The sequence below is a fragment of the Talpa occidentalis genome, unplaced genomic scaffold, assembly GCF_014898055.3.
Source record: "Talpa occidentalis isolate TD23 unplaced genomic scaffold, MPIMG_talOcc4v2.1, whole genome shotgun sequence".
NCBI lineage: Eukaryota > Metazoa > Chordata > Mammalia > Eulipotyphla > Talpidae > Talpa > Talpa occidentalis.
This window is the reverse complement of record NW_026555331.1, coordinates 132,858,590-132,868,504: the sequence shown is the minus strand read 5'-3', so window position 1 is coordinate 132,868,504 and position 9,915 is coordinate 132,858,590. Positions and strand designations below refer to the sequence as shown.

The following is a 9,915-nucleotide window of genomic DNA, read 5'->3' as shown; positions in this document are numbered from 1 at the left end:
AGAAACCTTCTGTGGAAGAATTTGAAAGCAGAAGGGGCTCAGTGTAAAATGTTTTACTGTCACTGACTCCTTCTGACAAAAGCAATCGGATGTAGTTCATTATGTAAATGGCCTCATGTTTTGAACTAAGTGCAAAATCTGTTTCACATTTATTTACTCAAGGATTTGTTCTATCTCTTATCAAGCTTCATACAACCAGATCAGTGGCTAGTAGGAGAGCCCCATCCAACAGGGCCAGGGAGTGGCATTTCAGCACTGGTTCAACACTCAGGCCCCCCAGTGAGGATGCTTTGTAGACTAGACTTTGGTACAAGATTTGCCAAAACTCCTTTCACCCCTTTCCAAATCGGCACACCTATCTCTCTACCTTTGCCTTGCAAGCCCAAAACTGTTTTTGATCAAGGTAGGCTTAGCATATGTGATTTCATTTTTTTTAAAGATTTATTTATATATACAAGAACCAGGGTACAGGCCAGATGCACGAGAGGGTAAGAGGATTCACCAGAGACACAGCAGGGAACAGAACAGGCAGACTGATGAAATACACTGCTGAGGGGAGGAGCGGGTGAGACCGGAGATGTCTGCTGAGCCATATGGGATTCTCGCCGGCCGGCAGGGATCGAACTGGCACTGCAGAGGTTGAAGACAGCTTCAGGGTGCGGTGCTCAACTGCCTGCACCACCAGGGAAGCCCTGATTTCATTTTTTTTAAAGATTTATATTATTTATTTATGCATGGAAGAACTGGGGTACAAGTCAGAGGTGCGGGGGTGGTGAGAGGATTCATCAGAGACAGAGGAGGAACAGAACAGGCAGATTGACTGAAATACACTGCTGAGGGGAGCAGAGGGGGAGTCAGGAGAGGTCATCGCGCCATGTGGGTAGCTCCCTGGCTGGGGAAAAAACTCGTGCTGTAGTGGCTGCTGATGGCTTCAAAGGTTGCGTCTTAACCCCTTGCACCACCAGGGAGGCCCATGCGATTTCACTTTTACATTAGCTTAATAATTTTTAAAAATCAAAAGAAAATAACAGGTGGAAAAATTTTACAATTTTCCATAGAGTAAGATGACTGCATTGTGCTGATGATTTTAGAGTTAGACCCGCTGGTGGTGATCAGCGATACCATCATCAACCACCATACACAGGGTAGTTATTAGGTAGATTTACATAGGCAGGCAGGGCCAAGGGCCCCACTCAAGTAAAAAGTGTCAAATTCTGAGAAGGGACTGAGTGGGGCTTGTAGTCAGGAAGATGTGGATACCTCGGCATGTGGATACCTCGGCCCGTGGCTGCAGCGGCGCGGTTTGCTTTCACAGCTCTGCAGACACAGCAAACCAGCATGGAAAATTCCCCAGCAGCTAATTTCCTCAGACCCCCCCCAAACCCCGCCCCAGCATAAAAACCCTAGACAAACGCTTCACCTGCAACCTGTTTGGGCTCCCTTCCTGTTGCAGGGAGCTTTCCTATCGCTTAAAAAAACCTCCTAAACGCATTCCTCCTGGTCCGTGTCCTTCATGTTCTTGGGCATGAGACATGAGCCTGGCCAAGATCGCCGGCTCCCTCACTGTGTGACATTTATGACATTTACCATACAGTTAAATGACATGTCAGGTTCCATTGTGTCATCACCATGGGCCTATAGTTGCGTATCTGAGCAGAAGTCCAACAAGGCATTATGAATTCAAGAAAAGTATCCAGCTATCACCTAGGAGATTCATAAAATTCCTTAAATTTTCTGTTCATTTTCTCCTGCTGACTTTGATTTGTAAACAATGCTGTGAAGATAATCAAAAAAATGCTAGTTCGTAATTGCTGATGTGCAAGACTATCACAAAAATCACTCCCATTTTACACAGCTAAAGAAATGAAGGAGAAATAAGGAGAATGATGTAGGTCTCAGCAGTGAAAGAAAGGTATTTAAAAAAAAAAAAACTAATTTGTAACTGAAAAAGGAATATATGTTCATTATGTAATCTTTAGATAGTAATTTTTTTAAAAGGTCTATGGTGACTTTCTTGGGTGACTTTTTCTTATAAGCAAGAAACACAGATTCAAAATTCTAATAAAATATATTTATTGGTGGCTGGAATGTACCAGACTCTGTAAAGCACTTCCCCAAACTTTGAAACTCATCTAATCCTCAAAACAATTATGTGAGATAGATATGTTTTTCTTCATCCTATAATTGAGAAGACTGAAACTGAAGCAAATTAATTGGCCAGACCTCAAACAGAAAGAGATGGAGCAAGATGAAGAAGCTGGTCTGTGCAATTTGGCCTTTGGTCTTGATCACAAGGCTTGAGGTCCAACCACTGCCAGAAATAAACTGTGCAAAAGAGTAACCAGCATATTTTTTTATTGTAGTATGACAGTGACCAATGCAGGGGTGCCAATGCTTTATTCCACATTGGAATCACCCAGGGAACTTTCACATATCCTAACACCCAGCCTCATTATATGTTAATTAAATCACAATGGCTAGAGGAGGTGGGAAGAACCAAGCAAGCATCAGTATTTATAAAGCTCCACAAATGACTTCAAATGTAGAAAAGAATGAGAATGGTTGACTGGTGCCAGTTGGTGGGGGAAGGAGGTGTCTCCACGGGAAGCTGATGTTGTAGTTCTAAAGGTCACTCTGAGAAACTGTAATAAGGTGGCCCCCAGGGAATGGGGAAGTTCCAGGTTCCCAGCCCCAAGCAAGGAAGGGTGGAGCTGAGGAGGGAGCAGGAAGAAGCTAGAGAGGAGACTGTAGAAGGAAGGAGGATGGGAGACAGGGAGACCTGGAAGAGGCCTCCTCTTCCTGGAGGAGCAGAGAGACATGCTAAGAAACTGCACCTGCTTCTTGGTCTTGGACCGGTGAGAGACCTTGGGGGAGGTTAACAATGGCAGCGTTTATCTTTGTTTTGATTTTGCTCTTTTCCTTCCATACTTGTATGGCCATTTCTGCCCCATTCCTATGGGTTCCCACCAGGAGGTGCCTTAGACTTGTAGCAGGCTTTTGGGCCTCAGAGGCCCTGCTTTGGGCCAACCCTGTTAGGCTGGGCATTTACCCACAATGGGATGGGTAACTTTGGGTGCTTGATTTGGATACTATATTCTTTCCCTTGTCTTGCACACTCACTGTATTAAAGTCCCTTTCCATTAAAGGTCATATGCATTAGAGTATGTTTGTCTTAATACAGCAGATGGCAGAACCTGCAGGTTTGGGCGAGTTTGAGGGTTTTGGGGTGCCTCTCATCCCTCCCTATAAACAAAACCATTGCACTGAAGGGTCTGGAGCTGGACATTTAGCCACAGGCTCTGACTACTTCCTACAGTGGAAATTCTCTTCCCTTCCACCTCCATGTGTCCCTAGCAGCTACTATAAGGGCATGATCTGAACAGCAGTGTTGGCACAGGTGAGGTGCAATAGTAGCAAATGTTTTATCCATTGGAGCAATTTAGTTAAACTTAAAGAAAAATGAGAGAAAAAATTGGCAATTAACGGTTATTGTGATATTGTTAGACAGCCAAACAGGAAAATTAGTCCCAAAAAAACCCACTTTGGGACCTAATTATCCCATTTGGCTGTCTACGATGAACAAATTAGTCACCAAATTGCCTCATCACTTGTTCTTTGTATTCCAAAATTTTATAAATGAAAACATTCACTTTCAAAACTTTTCCTTTTGCTGGCTTTGGGAAAAGGTAAGGATTGAAGAGGATCTTCCAGAAATCCCCACCAAGGCCCCTGTTTTCCAGCTGAGGAAATGAGGCCTCAGGTTGTTGCCTTATTTTCCCAACAAAGCAGCTGAGCCCTCAACCTCCACAACAGACTGTCTTGGAGAAATAACCCAGGGTTGTCACGGTGCCAGGAAGGGAGTGTCTGGAGATTTGGCAGTGGCAGTCTCTAGGGAAAGGCCAGCGATTCTGACACCCACCATATTTTGCCCTCCCTGGGTAAGTGATGAATTTTGTCTGGCATGATCAGAATACTTAAAAAAAAACAAAAAAAAACAAAAAAAAAAAACCCAACTTTTTAAAGGTTGTCTACCAGAACTTTCTCTTGGAATTAGTTGTGCTGCAAATACTTGACTTTTTTACAAATACTTGACTTTTCTACAGCAGTGCAGCAAAGCTTGCTTGCCTAGGACTTTCAGGGGAGATAAAACCTGTGCTTTGTGAACCCCTTCCTGATGGTGAGCATTAGATGGGTGGTCTTCTTCCTTGACATTACTCCCCATAGGTTGGGGGCATCTACACAGTTGGATGATTTGTGATCTCAGAACTATTATCATTGCTGTAACTTTGTTTACTCTCCATCCCTCAGGGAAAATTAGATGAGGTGAGCAGGTTAGGAGAAGAGGGAGTTTCTGAGGCTTCCCACCTTTGATTCCACACAATTATTATGTTGTAGCATATCATTACCTCTACTCACTGGGCCTCCTTAGTCACTAACTTTTGTTTATTAATCTACATATGTTCTCTTAAGAACATCTAATAAAGGAAGGGAGAAAGGAACATCCATCAAAAAGAAATATATAGTTTCTCCTTGAATTACCAGAAAAACTGTAAAGATTATTCATTTGATAGAAGTAAAACCTGAATGTGTCTTAATATGACTAACTAAAATTTATCATAGCAAAAAAGAACATTAGTTTTTGTCTTACCAATAGATTTCATCACACTGGTTGAAATTCTTCATCGCAATGATAGAAATGCTTTATGATAAATTTCGTAGACGACTGTATTATTGAAGACAGTATAATTGTTAGTGTGACCTAAGACACTAGTCAATAATGTTGGAAGGCACGTGGTAGAATTTGCTTTTATTGGACATATGAATGAAACTTCTGGCCTCTTTTCTACATGGAACATCAAACAACATGGCTCTTCCAAAATATGTGGGGATAATTAGTGTTGTCTCCACCCAAATGTGCTATTTTAAATGCTGAAATTAGGTAGGTTCTCTTTTCTGTTTCTGTATTTAAGCATTTCTAGAACTCTATATATGTAAATTGTCCTCTCTTTTTCCCATATCTTCCTCCCTCCAAACCACAAATAGAAATCTTACCCACCTCTAGCTGAAAACTTCCTTAATCTCTTATTCTTCTTTCCCACTGCTCTAGGCAAAAGCCCAACACCCTCAAAATCTTCTGAAATTTTATATCTGTCTATCCCGAACCTATCTCTCCCTCTGCCAAAACCCTCCCTCTGTTATTCCCTTTGGCTGCAATACATTTGTAACAGGAAAAAAAAATTACTAATAAAAAAGACAACTCAAATTTGCTTCTATAACACAGGGCAGCTGCAAAAATTTTGGCTTTTTTGTTCAAGATCATCTAGTTAGCTAGATGTAGGCCCTAGAGCCTAGTAGGAATTGGATTGCTAGTGATGATGAAGAGATAAAATTCTCTGCATAATTAAGGATTAAAAAAATCTCTTGGAAATCAGGGGGAGAAAAGGGTTGGGAGTTCTGGAACTGCAAGACAAGCTGTAGAAGAAAGATTTAAATAGAAAAGCAGAGAGGCTAGAGGAAAATAAACAAATGAATACCCTTCTGGCGAGGTCTGTAAGTCCTTAAGTGACATCTGTGATTGGGAGATGTTTGGGAGCTCTCTTTATCTGGCCAAACCATGTAAGCCAGAGGCTCATTTCTGGTCAAGGACCCAAACTGAAATGGCGAAACTGAGAGGTATCCTGGGACCCCAAATTATTAAGGGAAAAACAACCATTTTGCCTGCTGTAAGGGTTCGGTTATCTTTGCGCACACACGCAAAGAAAGCATACTCTTAGTTTGTCCAAAGATCTTTAGTTGGTGTGATGTTCAAAGAGGGGAGGATTTTAAATAACAGACTCCCAGCTCAAACTCCAAAACTCACTCACTCCTCATGGGTAGATGTCCAGCCAAACAAGCTGCACAGAGCACGGTCTCTGAGGCTGAAAGTTTGCCAGGAGTCCAAGGAAGCTCTTGATGGGGAGCCACAAGAAAGGGGTTAGGTGGTTTCCAAAGATCTTGGATGGAAGGAGAAACCCCAAATCCATTGTGCCACATAATCCATGAAAAGCTCAAGATGATGACTGCCATTGTCCTGCCTGCCTGCCAAAATGCTGAAAGTCCCAGGAGCAGCTTCTCCATGTGTCTCTCTCCCTATCATTCTTCCTGTCCTATCTCTCTCTCTCTCTCTCTCTCTCTCTCTCTCTCTCTCTCTCTTTCCAAATATATAAACACAAAGCTATTATATTAGTTGCAGTAGAAAAAGTTCACCTTCATAAATTATTGCTTAAAGGGAAGGACATTAAATAAAATTATTAATGATGAGTTGGGAGCTGAGAGAATTTCAGATAAAAGAGCTGTCAATAGTTCTAAGTAAAAATCATCTATCAATGCAAACACTTTGGGAGAATCTCTGTATTGATAAGGAAGAAAGATTCCAACCTGGAGGAATGTTCCAACTGGTACTGACAGGGAATGACTTCATGTCAGACTACATCCACTTGAGAAAATAAAAACCTGGAACAGACTGCCCTGGTATAGAAAACAGACACATGTTTTCTCTGCAGCAGAATCCTGTAAAGACTGCCTTGCTTCTTTATTCACCAGTGCAGGACTGCAGGAGAATTGCATGGAATTATGCTGGTACATTTGTAATCTCCATCCTATGACCTTGATCTTTTCCCACTGTGATTCCTTCTCCAGAATAACAGAGCACTGTGGGAAAAAAATAGCATCCCTTTACAGAACCCAAGTCCAACTTTTTTTTCTAGCTTCCCAAGTAGTATTAGAGCTACTTGTTTAACTTAGGAAATGAATTGTAACCTGAATATGTTTTTTAAATTACTTATTGTCTATGTCTCAAATAAAATACAGCAACATGAAGACAGGGATTTTATTTTTATTATCCAATCTTTTATGTCCAGCACCTAGAAAAATGTTTAGATGATAGATGGTGCTAAAATCTGTTTATGAAATGGAATGAATAAATGTTCATATGGCTCTATTATCCTAAAACCCTGTGTAGAAACCTTTTCCATAAGAAATCCTGTTGCTGGGAGTCCTTTAGTGAATGTGAGAAGAACAGTTGCCGTCTGTGGCCTTAGAAGATCAAGGTGAAGATGACCAGCTGCAGAAGTCAAGAGCATAATCAGAGAAAAAGAATCAATAGGGAGTCAAAATTATGAGTAGTAGGAAGTTAGGAAGACATGGTACTGTGGGGAGGGGGAAGGGTGTTTTCCTTCCCATAGCAATTACCTGTAATTAAATGGTGGCCCAAGACTCACATTAAAGGAAAGGGTGACCCCAAAAGGCAGAAGAATTTAGAAACAATTGGATAAATTATGAAACTAGGTCCAAGTGTAAATTTCCCCCTTCTATTGTTAATTCTCAAAACTAGGCTAACATACTTACCCATTAGGAATTAAAGAAAATGAGCTGAAGTTTCACCAAGACTGTCTCCATGAACCCTACACACTTTTCTTTCTGGATTATTCTCTACCTCTGATCCAGGCTCTACCCAGTTCTTGACTCAGTAGTGTTAATTTCAATCCTGTCTTTGACCTTCTGAATTTGAAGTAAGGTCTTGATATTCCCAGCATTTAAAACCTGGCTTTCCCCAAAGGTCTGTACTTTGCTCATTATCCTGATTTTAGATGGACTTCAGATCCATGTCCAAGTTGCAAATCCCTGAGATCTAGACAGCAGGTATCCTGTGCTGATTGATCTCAGTTCTTTGTAAAGCAAGAGTTGGGAACAAAGAGTTGGAAGCTGATTTATTTTTTAAAAATCTCACCAGATTAAAACATAGACATGCAAGAGTGTTCTGGAAATAAACACTAAACAAATGTGTGGTTTGTTTTCAACAAAAGTTTATTGAGAGATTTGATTACTCTCAATGAGAAATACAACGGACCAAGCAATACTGTACATGCTATAATTTTCTCCCTATTGTCCCTTCTCAGTCTTCTTAATGAAAACTATTTATTCCCTTTAACAATAACCTGTTGTTCAGTTCTGTTATAGTGGCTATAACTTCTCCATTCTCCTTACTTTGAAGAGTGATGAATAGTAATTGAATGCCTTGTTTCCTTGTTTTATCAGGGTTGCCTTTGTTTGCTGTTGTCTTAAAATTTATATCCCGTTGTGTAGCCCTCCCCCCATATATGTGCATACACATACACAGTTTTCATTTTTTAAGACTGATTTATTTATTTCTACGTAGTAGGCAGAGGTATGGGGGAGTAAGAGGATACCCCAAAGAGAGAGTGGAGAGCAGAACAGGCAGATCTACTGAAACACACTGCTAAGAGGAACAGCAGGTGAGACAGGGGAGGTCGCTTTGCAAGATGGGTGTTAGCAACCTGGCTGGGGATCAATCTCAGGCCACAGTAGTGACAGCATTGAGACTTACCATCTAGGTCACCAGGGAGTCCCTCACATACACAGTTTTGAGGATAATGCAATCCATCTCTACCATCGTCAAATCTTCAGATGTATCGTACTCCAGATACCATCTCCTCAATCTTCACAATTACATTTCTAATTTATAATCTGTGGCCTTGGTCATGTAAGTGCTCTTATTGCTAAACTGCTTTGATACAAATTTCCTGTGTGCTATCCTAACTTCTCTGCATCTTAATTTAACATCATTTACATGTCAGGCTATCAACACAACAACCTTTAGTAGGCATTACTCCTTCTCTAAGTTTCAAATATGAAGTCCTTACCGGCTATATATAAATTTCTCCTTCCAGTCCTGCCTCTTTCTCTGCCCCCTACAGCTAGTATTCCAACTTCAGAGAGATCTCCAAACTTTCACTGTCCTTTAATTCATTTTATCCCATCATGGCCCTGAATTTTGTCCTTAGTCAGTCAACGCATAGTCTACACTACTCCTCTCTCCACTAGAGTTCTACCCTAGTGGCCTCTACCCAGGGCCGCCATCTTGCTTGCTTTCTCCATTGCTGCTTCCTGGCCTCCAAAGATTATTGGATAACATGGAGACATTATGATCTGACTCAGTATTTATCAATTTCAGCGGCTGTTTGTGCTGCTGCTTGGTCCATTGTTTTTCTCACTGACTCAGCAAACCCTCTCCTTACAGAAGATATTCTAGTCCTCCTTATTCCATCACAGAATCAGAAATGGAACTTTAGAGACTTAGTACAATTCCACTATATTTTAGGTAAAAAATTTAAAATCCGAGTTTGACTGAGGTCACCTAGTCATTCTCAGCCAGCTGAAACTGTTAACACAGATTTCCTAACTCCTGCCTGATATAATGCAGCCTGTTTTCCTTATTTTGTCCATGTTGCTAAGGTCTTGATTCCTCCTTGATCATTTAATAGATTATCTTGCCTTCTGTGTTACAAGAAATATTTGGAACATAGTTTTCAGTTTACCCCAACACATCACTCTCTACAAGCCTTTTAGTCACCTCTATAAATTTTAGAAACTTTTATAAAGTTGCTACTTTGGGTCTACAAGGTAAACCACATTTTCATCTGAACTAGAAAATGCAAGTCTTCTTATTTTTTTGATTTTTCTTTTTTTTCTGATATTTTCAAGAAATTAAAAATAGAAATACAATATGGTCCAGCAATCCTACTTCTGGAATGTATCCAAAAAATACAAAATCACTATCTCAGAGAAATATCTGTACTCTCATGTGCTTAGCATTATTCACTAGAGAAAGGAATGGAAGAAACTTAAGTGCCTGTCAACAGATGAATGGATAAAGAAAATGTGAGAGCTATATAGATACATATCTCCATATATACTATGAAATATAATATATGTACACACAATGGAATATTTTTCAGACTTAAAAAGGAAGGAAACCCCGTCATTTGAAAGAAAATGGATGAACCCAGAGGGCAGGATACTAAGTGAAATAAATCACAGAGAAGGACAGAGATCACATGGAATCATTTATATGTG

At 40.5% G+C, this 9,915-nt stretch overlaps 1 long non-coding RNA gene across 1 annotated transcript; it reads right to left on the bottom strand.

The window, feature by feature from the left end:
• Positions 1–466: 466 nt before the first annotated feature.
• LOC129145243 (uncharacterized) lies at positions 467–1,548 on the bottom strand. The gene is made up of 3 exons (XR_008550487.1): positions 1,421–1,548; positions 1,261–1,317; positions 467–630 (listed from the first exon to the last, which is right to left on the bottom strand). It is a non-coding gene; the product is annotated as an uncharacterized LOC129145243 (long non-coding RNA).
• Positions 1,549–9,915: the final 8,367 nt, after the last annotated feature.